The sequence below is a fragment of the Carassius gibelio genome, chromosome A4 (genome assembly GCF_023724105.1).
Source record: "Carassius gibelio isolate Cgi1373 ecotype wild population from Czech Republic chromosome A4, carGib1.2-hapl.c, whole genome shotgun sequence".
NCBI lineage: Eukaryota > Metazoa > Chordata > Actinopteri > Cypriniformes > Cyprinidae > Carassius > Carassius gibelio.
In genome coordinates, this window is record NC_068374.1 from 2068184 (window position 1) to 2087479 (window position 19296).

Genomic DNA, 19296 nt, shown 5'->3' on the forward strand with positions numbered 1-19296 from the left:
TGGTCATACTTCCTGGTTCTAGTAAGAACTCTTGCTGCTACATTTTGGACTAGCTGTAGTTTGTTTACCAAGCGTGCAGTAAGAAATTACTCGTCATCCAATTTTTTATATCGACTATGCATTCCATTAGTTTTTCAAATAAGACCATTCTGAGCTGTGAAAAATACGGTAATGAACCGTAAATATTACAATGTAAACCTTTAAATAAGACTGTTCTGAGCTGTGAAAAAGATGGTCATATACCCTAAATATTACAATGTAAACCCTTCAATCTAACAGGTTTAAACTGTTTTTATAGCAACATAAATATGTTAATTAGATGGTTATAAACCGTAAAAAAAAACTATTAAAATCTGTAAAATATACAGTACAGTGGGTGTAATCCCGTAAAACCAATAACGTTGCTACCGTATTTTTGACGGTAAAGTTCTGGCAACCACAGCTGCCGTTTTTTTTACCGTAAAATGTACAGTTTATTTTTTACAGTGTAGTTAACAGACGCACACAATCAGAGACACAATATGAACGCACTGACCCGTGAACCATGACAGTACCCCTTCCCCTAGGAACGCCCGCAGATTTAAATCATCGATAAGGGAGTGGTCCAATATGTTTCTAGCAGGAACCCAACTCCTCTCCTCCAGACTAAAACCTTCCCAGTCCACCAAGTATTGAAATCCTCGTCCCCTCCGCCTCAATTCCAGAATATGTTCAACCGAATAAGCTGGTTCTTTGTCTACGAGACGCGGCGGCATGGGGGGGGGGGGGGGGGGGGGGGGGCTGAACTGGGACCGGTGGATTAATGGGTGTATGAAAAACGGGCTTTAAATTTAGAAACATGAAACACCAGATCAATTATCCTGTACACCGGAGGGAGTTTGAGGTGGACTGTCACCAGACTAATAATCTTGGTGACAGTAAATGGGCCAATAAATTTGGGCGCAAGCTTATTACTGACAGATAGGACAGGAATATTGTTTGATGAAAGCCAACTTTTTGACCTACGACGTAGACGGGAGGTTTCGACCGGTGGCGATCGGCCTGAACCTTGGTGCGCGCCCGCACCCACAGCAGGGTCAATCTGGCTCTGGTCCAGATGCGCCAGCACCTCTGGAAAAATGCGTGTGCAGAGTGAACCGCGACTTCAGATTCCAATTCTGGAAAAAGTGGTGGCTAGTATCCTAAACTTCACTGAAAAGACGATAGGCCCGTAGCTGAAACTGGTAATGATATATGTGTGTACTCAACCCATGAGAGCAGCTGGCTCCAAGAGGAGGGGTTCTGAGAATCCAAACATCGCAACACTCATTCTAGATCTTGATTGGCCCTCTCTGTCTGACCATTACTCCAAGGATGAAATCCAGAAGAAAGACTAACAGTCGCCCCCGGTAATTTACAAAATTACAAAACATAAAGATGAATGTCATGAGCCATGGCTGGCCACCAAAACTGCTGTTTAATGAGAAACTTGGTACGATTAACCCCAGGATGGCAAGCTACCTTGGAATAATGACCCCATCAGATAACTTCGGACCTTAAAGCCTCTGGCACAATTTACTGTCTAATTTAAAGGTTTACATTATAATATTTATGATTCATTACCATCCTTTTTACTGCTCAGAACTGTCTAATTTAGAAGTTTATGTTGTAATAGTTATGGTTAAAATATGTAATTATTTCACAAGTCATGGTTCACGGGTCAGTGCGTTCATATTGTGTCTCTGATTGTGTGCGTCTGTTAACTACACTGTAAAAAATAAACTGTAAATTTTACGGTAAAAAACCGGCAGCTGTGGTTGCCAGAACTTTACCGTCAAAAATACGGTAGTAACGTTATTGGTTTTACGGGATTACACCCACTGTACTGTATATTTTACAGATTTTAATAGTTTTTTTTACGGTTTATAACCATCTAATTAACATATTTATGTTGCTATAAAAACAGTTTAAACCTGTTAGATTGAAGGGTTTACATTGTAATATTTAGGGTATATGACCATCTTTTTCACAGCTCAGAACGGTCTTATTTAAAGGTTTACATTGTATTATTTACGGTTCATTACCGTATTTTTCACAGCTCAGAATGGTCTTATTTAAAGGTTTACATTGTAATATTTACGGTTCATTACCATATTTTTTACAGCTCAGAACGGTCTTATTTAAAGGTTTACATTGTAATATTTACGGTTCATTACCATCCTTTTTACCACTCAGAACTGTCTAATTTAAAGGTTTACATTATAATATTTATGATTCATTACCATCCTTTTTACTGCTCAGAACTGTCTAATTTAGAAGTTTATGTTTTAATAGTTATGATTAAAATATGTAATTATTTCACAAAGCAGACAGGAACAACCAACCCGGTGGGCGGGGCCATTACCCCTTGCGAGGCTGTGCGAACCTTCGACTCGATGTCCCAGTTTCTGTGGTACAATGGGTTCGGGAAAAGATGGGCAATCCGAATCATTAAAAATACAGGATAAAGCTTCCGGTTTGATTTTATTAGAACTTGGACGATAAGAAATAGAAAAATAAAACAACAAGATTAAACAAGAGTTTAATCTTTTAGCAGACTTGATGTATTCAAGATTCTTGTGATCAGTCCAAACAATAAAAAGAACCTCCGAACCTCCAACCAATGACTCCACACTTCCAAGGCGAGCTTGACTGCCAACAGCTCTCTGTTACCAATGTCTTAATTATGCTCTGTGGGGAACAAATGGTGAAAAAAATACGTGCAAGGATGCACCTTACCGTTGAGGGAACGCTGGGATAGAACCACGCCAACCCCCACCTCTGACGCATCAAACTCCACCACGAACTGCCGGGAAGGATCAGGGGCAATAAGGATGAGAGTTGAAACGAAACAGCCTTTGAGTTAGGAAAATGCAGCTTCCACTGCACTAGACCACCTGAAGGCAGTCTTGATGGAGGTTAAGGAAGTCAGAGGAGCGGCTAACTGGCTGAAAGTCCAACGACGTTAACGGCAAATTATAAATATTCCTCACCGTGATGTCATTCAACCCTCGATAGTCAATACAGGGATGAAGAGAGCAGTCTTTTACACGAAAAAAAACAGAAAGAGGGGCGGATGATCTTGGCTGCAAGTGAATCAGAAATATATTTCTCCATGACCTCCCTCTCTGGATTGGAAAGCGAATATAATTTGCCTTTAGGCGAAGACATACCTGACAATAATTCTATAACACAGTCATAGGGACGATGCGGAGGTAGAGATGCAGCCCGAGACTTACTGAACACTCTCTTCAGGTTGAGGTACTCATGTGGCATGTTAGACAGGTCAGTGTGATCATCCTGAAACACAGAACAAGACACAGGAGAACATGCAGATAACAGACATGAGGCATGACAATATTCACTCCAGGACAAGACAGAATTTTTCCCCCAATTTATGTGGGGATTATGGAGCACCAGCCAGGGATGCCCCAAAACCACAGGGGCAGCAGGAGTGTCAGTTAAGAGGAAGTCAATGTTCTCAGAGTGTTGTCCAGAGGTGATGAGTCTTAATAAGACTGTGTAATGTGTGACGGATGGTAACGGTTGACCATTAAGTGCCACCAAAGAGCTGGGCTGAGAGAGTTCCACCATATCTTAAGTCTTTTAACAACATTAATGTCTAGACAATTACCCTCCGCCCCCGAGTCCACCAAGGCCTCACAGTCAAAAGTTAGAGAATGGAGTGTCAGCCTTACCGGTAATGACGTGACAGAAAGAGAGGATTTATTAAGAGTTGCTCCAACCATCAGTAACCTCTTACCTACTGGTGGGCACCGGCTTTTACTGGACATTGCAGAGCAATGTGACCGGCGGCTCCACAGTCCAAGCACAAACCTCTCTCTCTGCGTCTCTGCTTCTCGTGCTGTAAAAAGGCAAGAATTCGGGATCTGGAAAAGAGCACTCACTCTCGCCAGTGACTGATGATAATGATTGAGTATAGAGATCCAAGTGCGAGGGCAAAAAAGGTTTATATGCATAACTCAGATAGCCAGCAATGAGAAACGTAGGAAGACAATGACGTCTCTGTGTCAGACACGCTCCTCGCTCCAGTCAGAATCACTCCGCTCCACTCATACTCTGCTCAGCAGCATATCTGTGTCAGACTCGATCCTCGCTTCAGTCAGAATCACATTCCTCTTATCCTCTGCTCGGCAGCATGTCTCTGTGTCAGGTGAGCACCTCACTCCAGGCAGGATTACTCCGCTCATACTCTGCTCGGCAGCACCTCTCTGTGTGGGGTGGTGTTGTCGCAGTGGATAAGACGTCTTTAGTGTGAGAGACCTGGGTTCGAATCCACTGTGAGACACCTAAGTGTTACTTTTAGCGTTAGTCAGAATCACTCCGCTCCCCTCATACTCTGCTCGGCAGCATGTCTCTGTGTCAGACTCGCTCCTCGCTTCAGTCAGAATCACTCCGCTCCGCTCATACTCTGCTCGGCAGCACATCTCTGTGTCAGACTCGCTCCTCGCTCCAGACAGAATCACACCGTTCCACTCATACTCTGCTTGGCAGCACATCTCTGTGTCAGGCTCACTCCTCGCTTCAGTCAGAATCACACCGCTCCGCTCATACTCTGCTTGGCAGCACATCTCTGTGTCAGACTCGCTCCTCGCTTCAGTCAGAATCACACCGCTCCGCTCATACTCTGCTCGGCAGCACGTCTCTGTGTCAGACTCGCTCCTCGCTCCAGACAGAATCACACCGCTCCGCTCATACTCTGCTCGGCAGCATGTCTCTGTGTCAGACTCGCTCCTCGCTTCAGTCAGAATCACTCCGCTCCGCTCATACTCTGCTCGGCAGCATGTCTCTGTGTCAGACTCGCTCCTCGCTCCAGACAGAATCACTCCGCTCCGCTCATACTCTGCTCGGCAGCACGTCTCTGTGTCAGACTCGCTCCTCGCTTCAGTCAGAATCACACCGCTCTGCTCATACTCTGCTCGGCAGCACGTCTCTGTGTCAGACTCGCTCCTCGCTTCAGTCAGAATCACACCGCTCTGCTCATACTCTGCTCGGCAGCACGTCTCTGTGTCAGACTCGCTCTTCGCTTCAGTCAGAATCACTCCGCTCCGCTCATACTCTGCTCGGCAGCATGTCTCTGTGTCAGACTCGCTCCTCGCTTCAGTCAGAATCACTCCGCTCCGCTCATACTCTGCTCGGCAGTGCGTCTCTGTGTCAGACTCGCTACTCGCTCCAGACAGAATCACTCCGCTCCGCTCATACTCTGCTCGGCAGCATGTCTCTGTGTCAGACTCGCTACTCGCTCCAGACAGAATCACTCCGCTCCGCTCATACTCTGCTCGGCAGCACGTCTCTGTGTCAGACTCGCTCCTCGCTTCAGTCAGAATCACACCGCTCCGCTCATACTCTGCTCGGCAGCACGTCTCTGTGTCAGACTCGCTCCTTGTGTCAGACTCGCTCCTCGCTCGAGACAGAATCACACCACTCCGCTCTCCGCTAATACTCTGCTCGGCAGCACATCTCTGTGTCAGACTTGCTCCTCGCTATGGTCAGAATCACACCGCTCCGCTCATACTCTGCTCGGCAGCACGTCTCTGTGTCAGACTCGCTCCTCGCTCCAGACAGAATCACACCGCTCCGCTCATACTCTGCTCGGCAGCATGTCTCTGTGTCAGACTCGCTCCTCGCTTCAGTCAGAATCACTCCGCTCCGCTCATACTCTGCTCGGCAGCATGTCTCTGTGTCAGACTCGCTCCTCGCTCCAGACAGAATCACTCCGCTCCGCTCATACTCTGCTCGGCAGCACGTCTCTGTGTCAGACTCGCTCCTCGCTTCAGTCAGAATCACACCGCTCTGCTCATACTCTGCTCGGCAGCACGTCTCTGTGTCAGACTCGCTCCTTGTGTCAGACTCGCTCCTCGCTCGAGACAGAATCACACCACTCCGCTCTCCGCTAATACTCTGCTCGGCAGCACATCTCTGTGTCAGACTTGCTCCTCGCTATGGTCAGAATCACTCTGCTCCGCTCATACTCTGCTCAGCAGCACGTGTCTGTGTCAGACTCGCTCCTGGCTCCAGTCAGAATCACACCGCTCCACTCATACTCTGCTCGGCAGCACGTCTCTGTGTCAGACTCGCTCCTCGCTTCAGTCAGAATCACTCCGCTCCGCTCATACTCTGCTCGGCCGCACATCTCTGTGTCAGACTCGCTCCTTGCTTCAGTCAGAATCACTCCGCTCCGCTCATACTCTGCTCAGCAGCACGTCTCTGTGTCAGACTCGCTCCTCGCTTCAGTCAGAATCACTCCGCTCCGCTCATACTCTGCTCAGCAGCACGTCTCTGTGTCAGACTCGCTCCTCGCTTCAGTCAGAATCACTCCGCTCCGCTCATACTCTGCTCGGCAGCACATCTCTGTGTCAGACTCGCTCCTCGCTTCAGTCAGAATCACACCGTTCCACTCATACTCTGCTTGGCAGCATGTCTCTGTGTCAGACTTGCTCCTTGCTTCAGTCAGAATCACTCCGCTCCGAGGCTTGGCCGCAATGGAGTGAGGCTGTGTTTGACGCGAGCTCCCGTTGAACCTCTATTTTAACCAAAACGTAAGGTGTATTCCTTTCCGTAAAACAGTGAACTATCACTGAACTCCATCGGATAGTGGAACAAGTCCACGGCGGGGCCCTGATGGACACGAGGCTGAAGAAATTTAAGTATACTGAAACCTCCAAAACAAGGCCCAATACCTCCTCGGACCAGAGTGCTGCCAAGAGCCCAGCTAAAGCGACCCCGCCCTCACCTGCGCCGCATGAGATGGACGTAGAAGTATTGAAGTCAGAAATCCTTCTCTCTCTGAAAGCGGACATCTCAGCGGGGATAAAGTCAGAGCTGAAAAATGCTCTCGCTGACGACTTCGAAATGCTTAAGAATGAGCTGAAGGAGGTGAAAACTGAGATAATAAATAACACTGCGGCGCTGAAATCTGAGATCGACCAGGTGAAAGTTAGCATCAAGGAGGTAGAGAGGGGGGGCTATTAGCTTGGTCAGATGAAGTGGCTGCTTTACAAAATTCTGTGAGTGAGATGAAGGCAGAAATGGCAGAACTCAAATCGAAGTGTGAGGATATGGAAGGGCGTATGAGGAGATGTAACATAAGAATCATTGGTGTACCCGAAACTCCTGACTCCAGCACTACAACCTCTGTATCAAAGTTGCTATCTGAAGTGCTACAGTTGGATAAAGAGCCGTTAATCGACCGCTCGCACCGGAGCTTAGGGCCGAAGAAGCCGGGCAGAAAACCTCGCGCCATCGTTGCTATGCTTCATTATTACCAAGATTGTGTCCAGGTACTACGATGCGCTCGCACCCGGGGTCCACTCCGTTTCAACGGGGAACCAATTACCATCTTCCCGGACTACACGGCAACTGTGGCTAAAGCTAGGGCTGCATTGACAGAGGTGAGGAAACTGCTTCGCGACCGACAGGGAGTCCGGTACGGGATTTTGTTTCCAGCGCGTTTTCGGGTCACCTACAAAGGGGAGGACAGGGAGTTAACTGATCCGGACAAAGCTATGACAATACCTCTGACGTTCTGCGGGTATGGTAAACGTGTATATTACTATGCCAGATGTCATGAGGTACAAGTTCACAACACAATGTTTACTTTTCTCTGTATACTGTCCCAATGTTGACCACCTTGAACAATGTGCCCATAGACTGACATACTATCTTTTTTGGTTCAGCTTGGATTAGCCCTAGGTATAATGAAAGGCATGTTGCCTCTGTTCCTGATCATTTTTTTTAGGTTAATTATGTCAGTCATAAATGGCTTTCTGTAAAGAGTCATTACACCTGACTTAATGTTAAGGAAGCTAACGCAGTTTGGTCTTGATACGCAGTGTGATAAATATATTTTATATATAGGTTTACCGAGCATATTACTGAATTGTTTTACTCTACACTTTACCATCTCTATTTTATTTTTGTTGGAGGCTCGACGGGAGCCCGAGTGCTTGGCTTTAGCGTTCCCAACCACAAGCACTTAATGTGTGGATTTTTTTCTGAGGGTTGTTGTAATCACCTTGTTCATTTGGGTGATGAGGAGGGGAGGGGGGAGAGCGGGATTACTGGACCGATCTACAAACTGGTGCTACTTTGCTAGACTTTTATTTTATTTTTGTGTACGTTTGTTTTTTATGTTCTTGTGTCTTTGGGTTTCATATATGGTGCTCACCTCTCTGTATACACAATATGGCCAATATAAATAATACAAGAGGTTATGATGGTTGCCCTGTTAACTTCATAAGCTGGAATGTCAAATCACTTAATCATCCAGCGAAATTGAAAAAAGTATTCTCGCACTTAAAACAGCTCAGTACAGATATTGCATTCTTACAAGAGACCCATATACGTGCTTGTGATAGTTCTCGCTTGGTTAGGGGATGGGCGGGCCAGGTGTATTAATCAAATTTTTGCTCAAAGGCTAGAGGTGTTGCTATTATGATAAGTAAAAAATTACAGTTCACGGCATCTCATGTGCAATCTGACTCCGCAGGGCGATATGTCATTGTGGTAGGAAAATTATACTCGCTCCCAGTTATTTTAGCCTGTATATATGCCCCGAACTGGGATGACTCTACATTCTTCCTTCACAATTTTTTTTTCTCATTTACCAGACCTATCATCACATCATCTTATGCTCGGTGGTGACATTAACTGTGTACTTTCTCCTCTTTTAGATAGGAGTATTTCTAAGAGGACATCCCCGACAAAGTCAGCTCACACTATTCAGCTCTTCCTGAAGACCTATGGTGTAGCGGATGTGTGGCGGTTTCGCAATCCCCCCTCTAGGGCGTACTCATACTTTTCCCCGGTGAATAAGACGTATTCACGTATTGATTACTTTTTCCTGGATAAAAGAATTCTGCATCTCACGAAAGAGTGCGATTACAGGGCTATGGTAATCTCGGATCATGGTCCCTTAATCATGAAAATGTACATTCCTGATACACAATCTACATATCGTGCATGGCGGTTTCTGCTTCCGGCTTTGCTACCGTTCGGACGTTCTAGCTTACTGGTCTGCGCTTTGCTTCTTATTTCTGTACTTTTCTCAGATTTTTACTTCAGCAGATCAGCACAGTGCTCAAACAACAGATTTTTGGCACAAACGCTAAAACAAAAAACACTGGGACTGGAGTAATACTACAAAAAGAAGACTTTGTCTCCCACTGCGAACAGCTTACATTCCGGAGACGGGAAAACAACTGCCTACATTCAAACAGAAGAGAGAGAAAATGCCTCCTGTTGGATCTACTTGTTGCATGAACTGCTGCAAACTTCTACAAAGGATTGTGATTCTTGAAACAAAGTTACTTTCTGGACTTCCAAAACAGACGGAACACTTAGCAGACCGTCGTCATGGACCCCCTCAGCATACAGCTGGTGAGTCCCATGAATCTTCTGAATCTCAACAGTTTATAACAAGTGTAGAGGAACAAGCCGTATCTGATCACCACACTAATCGTTGGCACAAACAAGGAGCAAGACCCAAAGGAACACGAGACATCAGATTGTCACGAGTTTCTCGTATAGATTCGACTATGACAAGGCTTGTAAATACTGGTATTCTACCACCCCCTATACATCTGGAAAACAGATTTCAAGCATTAATAAATGTGGGTGAGGAATCCCCAAATGTATTTAAACATGGATCTGATCAGCCAGCAGCAAACACTGCTACTAACAGGCGCTCAAGGACGAGCAGACAGCGGCTTTCAGCTCTGAGCGCAGCCGAGCCAAGGACTCTGATAGTGGGTGACTCTGTTATCAGAAACATCCGTAGCAGGACTACAACAACATGCTGCCTTCCTCAAGCAACGGTCTCTGATGTGAACAAGGAACTTCAGAACATTCTGATGAAGCACAAGACTGCAAATCAAATCATCATCCATGTGGGAAAGAATGATATTCGGAAAGAGAAGTCAGAACTCCTTAAGAAGGACTTCATTGAACTCTTTGAAACACTTCAAAGATTCAAAGTTCAGTCGTTCATCAGTGGACCACTCCCAGCAAGGGGAACAAATATGTTTTCAGGGTTGCTTGGGCTGAACACATGGCTACAAAGATCTTGTAATATAAAAGGAGTAAATTTCATCGACAACTTCTATCTTTTCTGGGGCCATAGACAATTGTTTAAACCGGATGGCCTCCACCTAAACAAACTTGGTGCAAGAGTGTTTAAGGACAATATCTACTTCTCCCTTCGTCATCCTTCAGCAGAGTGTGTCAATCCATTCAGCACAACACACCGGGTCCGAGTCATCATGTGGTTGACATATCCCACAAGGACACTGATAACACCACGCAGCCAAAACAAGCACTGCTGATAGACACTATCCCTGCTGAGCCCTGCCCACAGAGCTCCTCACAGACAGACTGTGATGTATCAAAACAGCTACAAGATTCACCACCCAAGTACGACTTTCTGGAAAACAGCCAGGGAAGCCAGGACAACATATCACAGCCACCTGAAACACCAGAGACACAGACCATCTCACCAGACACATTATCACTCTCTCCAGCATCTCCACTTCTGTGCTTCTCACAGAAAATGGAGGAATTGGTGTATGTTGGGACTAAACTCTCCCACTCATTCACTGCTAGCACGCAGATATCAACTAAAAAACGGTGGGCCCCCCAACCACCAAAGCCTGTGGGCCCTGTTCCTATGAGAGCTCTCCGACCGCTGCCACAACGCCAGGGCCCAAACCCTCTATCTGCTGAAGGTGAACCAAAAACAACTGATAGCAGCTCTCAGTGATATGTATCGGGTCCCCTCTATAATAGCAGCAACATTTACAAATGCCTACTGAACAAGCGGGAACCCAGTGTGCCTGTAGCTTTCTCTATTTCAGTTTTATCACGTGATAGAAAGTCTAAGGCCTTCTCAAGCCGAAGGGCAAACTCATCTAATCTGCGGCCTATTATGCATCACACTAAGATTGATGTAAAGACACAAAGCACTGCCATCAAGCTAGCACTTTTAAACATTCGCTCACAAAAAATAAATTATTTCTAATCAATGACTTTATAACCACAAACAATCTGGATTTTATGTTTCTAAATGAAACATGGCTAGAAGACAGCTGCAGTGCAACAGTCCTAAATGAAGCAGCCCCTCCTAACTTCACTTACATGAGTGTTTGCAGGACTGTTAGGAGAGGTGGGGGTGTAGCTGCTCTATTTAACGATGTCTATCAATCCAAGCAAGTGTAATTTGGTCAGTACTTGTCTTTCGAATATCTAGGGATTGTGCTGAAAGGTGCTCCACGCATTCTGTTTATTATTATTTACAGGCCTCCAAAATACTCTCCAGCCTTTGTTGAAGAGGTCACAGAAATGTTATCAATAATTTCCTCAGAGTTTGACTGTTTTGCAATTGCAGGGGATTTTAATATTCACATAGATAATGCAGAAAACAAAACTACAAAAGAAATGATAACAGTTCTAAACACCTTTGACCTGATTCAGCATGTGCATGGACCCACACACAAAGGTGGACACACTCTGGATCTAATCATCAGTAGGGGTCTAAACATTTCATCCATTGTTATTAAGGACGTAGCACTATCTGATCACTTCTGTATTTTCTTTGATATATTGATCTCTGCTACCACTGAATCTAGATCTTTCTCTGTCAGAAGGAGATGCATAAATGAGAACACAAGTGTACTATTTATGGAGGCTATATCTTTAACACCAAGCATTTCTGCAGACTCTGTTGATATTCTCCTTGATTCCTTCAACTCAAAAGTTAAGAATGTTATTGATGATATTGCACCAATAATAGTCAGTAAGAAAACAAACAGACAGAAATTAGTTTGGAGAAGATCAACAGCAGTTCAGACTATGAAAAGACAATGCAGAAAAGCCGAGCGGATGTGGAGGAAGACGAAACTTGAAATTCACTATAGCATCTATAAAGACATCCTTCATGCTTTTAATGTGAAACTAGCCACAGCTAGACAGAACTTCTTCTCAAACCTTATAAACAGTAACTTAAATAACATTCGTACTCTTTTTGCCACTGTTGAGAGACTGACAAACCCCTCAAGTCAGATTCCCAGTGATATGCTCTCAGACAGCAAATGCAATGAGTTTGCTTCTTTCTTTTCTGAGAAGATCATCAATATCAGGAAGGCGATTAGTACATCCTCAAGTAATGCAGAGGCCAGACAGATTCGGCCAAAATATCAAAAAGATACTATGTCTATTTTTGAAAAAATTGATAGCAAAATTCTGGAAGACATAGTGCAGCACCTAAAATCATCAACCTGCTATCTTGACACACTTCCCACATCTTTTTTCAAAAGTGTGCTTGACTGCTTAAAAGCAGATCTCTTAGAAGTGGTGAATGCCTCACTTTTCTGGGACATTTCCAAACTCCCTAAAAACTGCAGTTGTAAAGCCCCTCCTGAAAAAGACTAATCTTGATAACACAATTTTGAGCAATTTTAGACCAATATCTAATCTTCCTTTTATAGGCAAAATTATAGAAAAGGTAGTTTTTAATCAGCTGAACAAATACTTAAACTCAAATGGATACCTGGACAATTTTCAATCTGGTTTCCGACCACATCACAGCACAGAGACAGCACTCATTAAGATAATAAATGATATTCGCTTAAATTGTGACTCTGGCAAAATATCGGTGCTGGTATTGCTAGATCTCAGTGCTGCGTTTGACACTGTCGATCATAACATACTACTAGAGAGACTGGAAAACTGGGTCGGGCTTTCTGGGATGGTACTCAAATGGTTCAGATCATACTTAGAAGGGAGAGGCTATTACGTGAGTCTAGGAGAGCATAAGTCTAAGTGGACATCCATGACATGCGGAGTCCCACAAGGGTCAATTCTTGCACCGCTCTTGTTTAGCCTGTATATGCTTCCACTGAGTCAAATAATGAGAAAGAACCAGATTGCCTATCACAGCTATGCTGATGATACCCAGATTTACCTAGCCTTATCTCCAAATGACTACAGCCCCATTGACTCCCTCCGCCAATGCATTGATGAAATTAATAATTGGATGTGCCAGAACATTCTTCATTTAAACAAGGAAAAAACTGAAGTCATTGCATTTGGAAACAAAGATGAAGTGTTCAAGGTGAATGCATACCTTGACTCTAGGGGTCAAACAACTAAAAATCAAGTCAGGAATCTTGGTGTGATTCTGGAGACAGACCTTCGTTTCAGTAGTCATGTCAAAGCAGTAACTAAATCAGCATACTATCATTTAAAAAACATCGCAAGAATTGGATCGCAAGGGCTCCTCACTGGCCTTCCCAAAAAGACCATTAGACAGCTGCAGCTCATCCAGAACGCTGCTGCCAGGATTCTGACTAGAACCAGAAAATCTGAGCATATCACACCAGTCCTCAGGTCCTTACACTGGCTTCCAGTTACATTTAGGATTGATTTTAAAGTACTTTTACTCGTATATAAGTCACTAAATGACCTAGGACCGAAATATATTGCAGATATGTTCACTGAATATAAACCTAACAGAGCACTCAGATCACTAGGATCGAGTCAGTTAGAAATACCAAGGGTTCACACAAAACAAGGGGAGTCTGCCTTTAGTTACTATGCTGCCCGCAGTTGGAATCAGCTTCCAGAAGAGATCAGATGTGCTAAAACACTAGTCACATTTAAATCTAGACTCAAAACGAATCTTTTTATCTGTGCATTTGTTGAATGAGCACTGTGCAATGTCCGAACTGATTGCGCTATATTTTCACTGTTTTATGTTTTATTATTATTTTTATGTAAAATCATTTTCTAACAGTTTTTAAATGTTTTAATCATTTTAAAAGTTTTAAAATTACTTGTTTTATTTTTATTATTATTTTTCTTCATGATTATTTTACTTTCTTTTATGTAAAGCACTTTGAATTACCATTGTGTACGAAATGTGCTATATAAATAAACTTGCCTTGCCTTGCCTTGCCTTAATCCTCTGCTTCTGTCAGAAGATGAATTCACTAAATTAATATCATCTGAAATTAAAGTGTTTCTCGACATCAACCAAACCCCAGGGATGTCGTCATCTATTGTTTGGGAGTCGCTAAAGGCATATTTAAGGGGTCAAATTATTTCATACTGTGCAAATAAAAGAAGGGCCAACACTGAACGTATTAAAAAATTATCAGATGAGATATTAGAGTTAGACAGGCTGCATGGTTATACCCCTTCAGCAGATGTAATTAAGAAACGCTTGTCATTACAGACAGAGTTTGATCTCCTGTCTACCAGACATGCTGAATACCTTATTTCCAAGTCAAGACATGGTCATTATGAACATGGGGAAAAGTCCGGCCGAGCACTTGCTCACCAGTTGCGCCAAAGAACTGCTAATCAAACAATGATGAATGTGGTCTAAAATGCACTGATAATGAGAAGATAAATTCCTGTTTCAGAAAATTCTACCAATTATTATATACTTCAGATGGGCCCAACAATCCTGTTCTCCTAGAAGACTTTTTTAGATTCCTAAAGATGCCTTCTGTGAGTGTAGAATTCTCAGCTGAACTAGAAAGGGATCTCTCAGTTAAGGAGATAGTGTCAGCAATCGGTGCCTTGCAAAGTGGCAAATCTCCAGGGCCAGATGGCTTCTCAACCGAATTTTTCAAAAGGTTTTCTGAGGAGTTATCTCCTCTGTTATTGTTAGTATATCAAGAATCTTTAGCCAACAACTCTTTGCCCCCAACCACGCGTCAAGCAGTAATCTCTCTATTAATTAAAAAGGATAAAAATCCCCTCAATTGCGGTTCGTACCGCCCTATTTCATTGCTGAATACAGATGCAAAGATTCTTGCCAAGATTTTGGCGCGTCGTCTTGAAAATATTATCCCCTCTATTATTTCGTCTGATCAGACAGGATTTATAAAAAGTCGTTATTCATTTTTCAATATCGGGCATCTATTTAATATCCTATATTGTCCCACTCCACATGATCCTGGCAATATTGAAGTGATGTTATCCCTCGACGCTGAAAAAGCGTTCGATAGGGTGGAGTGGGACTATCTTTTCAAGACTTTAGAAGCGTTACATTTTGGCCATAAATTCATCTCCTGGATCAGACTCCTATACATGCTCCCAGGGGCTGCAATTCGCACCAATAATAACTTATCCACCTACTTTGAACTGAAGCGGGGCACAAGGCAGAGGTGTCCTCTTTCACCACTTTTGTTTGCCGTTGCACTTGAGCCACTAGCATTAGCCCTGAAGCAGTGCCCCACCATCTAGGGGATACACCGGGCGGGTTCAGAGCATAAAGTGTCACTTTATGCAGATGACATGTTATTATTCATATCGGATCCCCTCTCCAGTCTTCCTGAATTATCGAGTCTACTCACAAAGTTCGGAAAAATATCTGGCTTTAAAGTCAACTTTCAGAAAAGTGAACTTATGCCTATTTCTTCTGTAGATAGATCATATCTTGGGTCAATCCCTTTTAAATTTAGTCCTAAAAAAATTAAATATTTAAGTATATGGGTCACACATAACCACGAGGATCTTTTTAAGGCTAATTATCATCCCCTCTTAAGCAGCCTTAAACAAGACCTTGAGCGTTGGGACCCTCTACCTCTTTCCTTAGGAGGGAGGATCAATACGATTAAGATAAATATTCTCCCTAAGTTTTTATATTTGTTTCAATGTCTTCCTCTCTATCTAACAAAATCTTTTTTTTCCAGTTTAAACAGTCAGATTACATCCTTTATATGGCATAAAAGGCAGCCCAGGATTAATAAAAATATATTACAGAGGCCCCGTGCAATGGGTGGTATGGCACTTCCAAATTTTATGTATTATCATTGGGCTGCTAATATTCGGTTGTTAAGTGATGACGTAAGAAGCGCTGTTTCCGGGTCCAAGCCTCAACTCACTTCACTTGAGAATACGACCTCAGCAGCCGTTTATGAGCACTGTTTATTTATATTAATCATTTAAACTAAACGCTTTCAAACTTACGGTATACACTACAGTCTCCCTGCTCACACAGTCCCAAACACAAATAATTTTAATATATATTTTTTTATATTTATATTTTAATTTTCTGGCTATCTGGGACTTCGGTATGGAGTTAAAGGTTAAGATTATAACTTTTTCGCTAGTATTCTATCACATTGTGAGTTTATATTAGAACCGTTTGTTGTTTTCTCATGGTAACGCGTAGCGCTGTAAGCGCTGCTACGTGACGTCAGACTTAACAAGCGAATAAGAGCACTGCTGTATTGGTTGAGAAATGATTTCACGGATGTCAATAGTACTGATTGGATGGCGCTAGAGAGGGCATCCATTGGATCTACCTCCCCAGCAGCTTTATTATGTTCCAAACTACCTTTAAAACAGCCTATCTCAGCCTTCACCAAGAATCCAGTTGTTATCCATTCAGTTAAAACATGGAATCAGTTTAGAAAGACCTTTAATCTCACTGATCTCTCACTTGATGCACCATTGATAAAGAATCATATGTTTGTCCCATCAATGATGGATGAAGTTTTTAGTGTTTGGGCAGGAAATGGGATAGGTACATTATCTGACCTCTACATTAGGAATAGTTTTGCCAGCTTTATACAATTGCAACAGAAGTATGGTCTCCATAAATCGCATTTCTTCAGGTATCTGCAGCTTAGAGGTTTCGTGGCCTCTAACTCTGACTGTTTTCCTTTGAGGCCTTCTGAATCTCTGCTTGAAACAATTTTAAAATGTAAAGTTAACATAAAACAAGTAATAGGCAGAATTTATACATTGCTCAATACGTATAACTTGAATAGTCTCGATTGCCTTAGAATTAAATGGGAAACAGACCTAAATGAAACGATTTCAGAAGAAACCTGGCAAAAAATTATACAGCGTATCTATTCTTCCTCTATATACCTCAGACATGCTGTGGTTCAATTTAAAATAGTGCACCGTCTTCACTGGACCAAAGATAGATTGTCTAGAATTAAAACGAGTATTGATCCTACGTGTGATCGGTGCAGACAGGCTCCTGCCACACTATTACACATGTTTTGGTTGTGCCCTAAGCTGCATAATTTTTGGCAGTCCATCTTTGAGGCATTTTCTGAAATATGTGGAAGAACAATACAACCATCTCCTTTGATTTCATTGTTTGGTGTGGCTCCGGTAGATGCCACCTTTTCTGGGCGCCACCTAAATATGATGGCCTTCTGCTCTTTGTTGGCTAGGAGGCTTATTCTTTTAAAATGGAAAGATGCTCTCCCCCCAACATATGGCCAATGGATTAGGGAGGTTATGAGTTATGTTCACTTAGAAAAAATTAGATACACTGTAAGAGGGTCCACTAGAAAATTCTATACAATCTGGCAGCCTTTTATCTCCTTTGTAGAAGGCACGGCAGCTATCAACATGTCTGTGTAACCCAATTGTGTGTGAAATGCATATGTGTATGTAATTTTTGTTTTTTTATATGGACGACATTTTATTTTATTTAGATATTTTAATTATATATGTATGAATCTGCATACTCATATCTGAGTGTGTCTGGTTGCATGGTAATTTGTTGGGGTCCAGTACATGTGGGTGGCGGGCATTGGGGAGCTATTTGGGTTGTTTGTATTTACAGGAACTAGACTTGACTATTTCATGTGAATATTGTTTATCTTTTGTTTGTTATCTTTGAAAATAAAGGAGACCTTGATCAAAAAAAAGAATCACTCCGCTCCACTCATACTCTGCTCGGCAGCACGTCTCTGTGTCAGACTCGCTCCTCGCTCCAGACAGAATCACACCGCTCCGCTCATACTCTGCTCGGCAGCATGTCTCTGTGTCAGACTCGCTCCTCGCTTCAGTCAGAATCACACCGCTCCGCTCATACTCTGCTCGGCAGCATGTCTCTGTGTCAGACTCGCTCCTCGCTTCAGTCAGAATCACTCCGCTCCGCTCATACTCTGCTCGGCAGTGTGTCTCGGTCTCAGACTTGCTCCTCCCTTAAGTCAGAATCACTCCGCTCCGCTCATACTCTGCTCGGCAGCACGTCTCTGTGTCAGACTTGCTCCTCGCTCCAGACAGAATCACTCCGCTCCGCTCATACTCTGCTCGGCAGCACGTCTCTGTGTCAGACTCGCTCCTCGCTCCAGACAGAATCACACGCTCCACTCATACTCTGCTCGGCAGCACGTCTCTGTGTCAGACTCGCTCCTCGCTTCAGTCAGAATCACACCGCTCCACTCATACTCTGCTCGGCAGCACATCTCTGTGTCAGACTCGCTCCTCGCTTAAGTCAGAATCACTCTGCTCCGCTCATACTCTGCTCGGCAGCACATCTCTGTGTCAGACTCGCTCCTCGCTCCAGTCAGAATCACACCGCTCCGCTCATACTCTGCTCGGCAGCACGTCTCTGTGTCAGACTCGCTCCTCTCTCCAGTCAGAATCACACCGCTCCGCTCATACTCTGCTCGGCAGTGCGTCTTGGTCTCAGACTTGCTCTTCGCTTCAGTCAGAATCACAACGCTCCGCTCATACTCTGCTCGGCAGCACGTCTCTGTGTCAGACTCGCTCCTCGCTTCAGTCAGAATCACTCCGCTCCGCTCATACTCTGCTCGGCAGCACATCTCTGTGTCAGACTCGCTCCTCGCTCCAGTCAGAATCACACCGCTCCGCTCATACTCTGCTCGGCAGTGCGTCTCGGTCTCAGACTTGCTCTTCGCTTCAGTCAGAATCACAACGCTCCGCTCATACTCTGCTCGGCAGCACGTCTCTGTGTCAGACTCGCTCCTCGCTTCAGTCAGAATCACTCCGCTCCGCTCATACTCTGCTCGGCAGTGCATCTCGGTCTCAGACTCGCTCCTCGCTTCAGTCAGAATCACACCGCTCCGCTCATACTCTGCTTGGCAGCACATCTCTGTGTCAGACTCGCTCCTCGCTCCAGACAGAATCACTCCGCTCCGCTCATACTCTGCTCGGCAGCACGTCTCTGTGTCAGACTCGCTCCTCGCTTCAGACAGAATCACACGCTTCACTCATACTCTGCTCGGCAGCACGTCTCTGTGTCAGACTCGCTCCTCGCTCCAGACAAAATCACTCCGCTCCGCTCATACTCTGCTCGGCAGTGCATCTCGGTCTCAGACTCGCTCCTCGCTCCAGACAGAATCACTCCGCTCCGCTCATACTCTGCTCGGCAGCACGTCTCTGTGTCAGACTCGCTCCTCGCTTCAGTCAGAATCACACCGCTCCGCTCATACTCTGCTCGGCAGTGCATCTCGGTCTCAGACTCGCTCCTCGCTCCAG